Source organism: Silene latifolia, chromosome 11, assembly GCF_048544455.1.
Source record: "Silene latifolia isolate original U9 population chromosome 11, ASM4854445v1, whole genome shotgun sequence".
In the NCBI taxonomy this organism is placed as follows: Eukaryota; Viridiplantae; Streptophyta; class Magnoliopsida; order Caryophyllales; family Caryophyllaceae; genus Silene; species Silene latifolia.
Window position 1 is genome coordinate 201,681,381 of NC_133536.1, and position 836 is coordinate 201,682,216.

Here is an 836-nt window from a genome sequence, read left to right on the forward strand (position 1 = left end):
TATATATAGATTAGACAAATTATTGTATTTTATTAAGGGACTTACTAAATCTTACACACACTTTTACTAAATCCTACACAAAATTTACACTTTTTCCAACTTTGCCCCTCTCATTCCATACCCACAAACAATCCTTAATAGAGAGAGAAAGGAAGAACGTCTTCGACAGTTCTACTGCTTAATTCACGGTGTCAGGGACGCCTCCGGCGAGCACAAACGACGCATCCAATTTGACCATTAATTTCTCCGGTGTGTAAAATTTTACCAGTAATGAAAAGAACGTCTTTTGTTGATGCAATCTACGTCACACAAATCGATTATATTATAGGGGACTCATGCAACTATATCTCCGACGACGACAACCCTCACGTCGGCACTCCTCCGGTCACACTAACTCCCTCCAATAGTGACCCACGACATCGTTTTCTACAGATCTGTCACTATTAGTCTCAATTTTGATGTGACGACGACAGTTTGGAGCCATAAATGGTGGGGTTTCGAATTTTATGGTGGGGTTCTATTTTCGGGAATGAGGAGACGATAGCACACAAGGATACCGGCGAAATCTCCGAATTCTGATGCATCAACCGCTGGCCAGAGGCGGTGACTGTTGCTAGGTGGCGGCGCCGGCAGAAGGGGTTTGGGTCATTGGGTTTGGGGGCTATTGAGGGGAGATAATTATTTTTTTGTGTTTTAAGAGAAAGGGTATGAGGGGGAAAAGGTGACAAAATGTATATGATGTAGTAAAATGGTGTGTAGGATTTAGCAATTGCGTTTATTAATGAATGACCATTAATGCATACATGATTATTGTGATAATCTCAACCAATTCCATA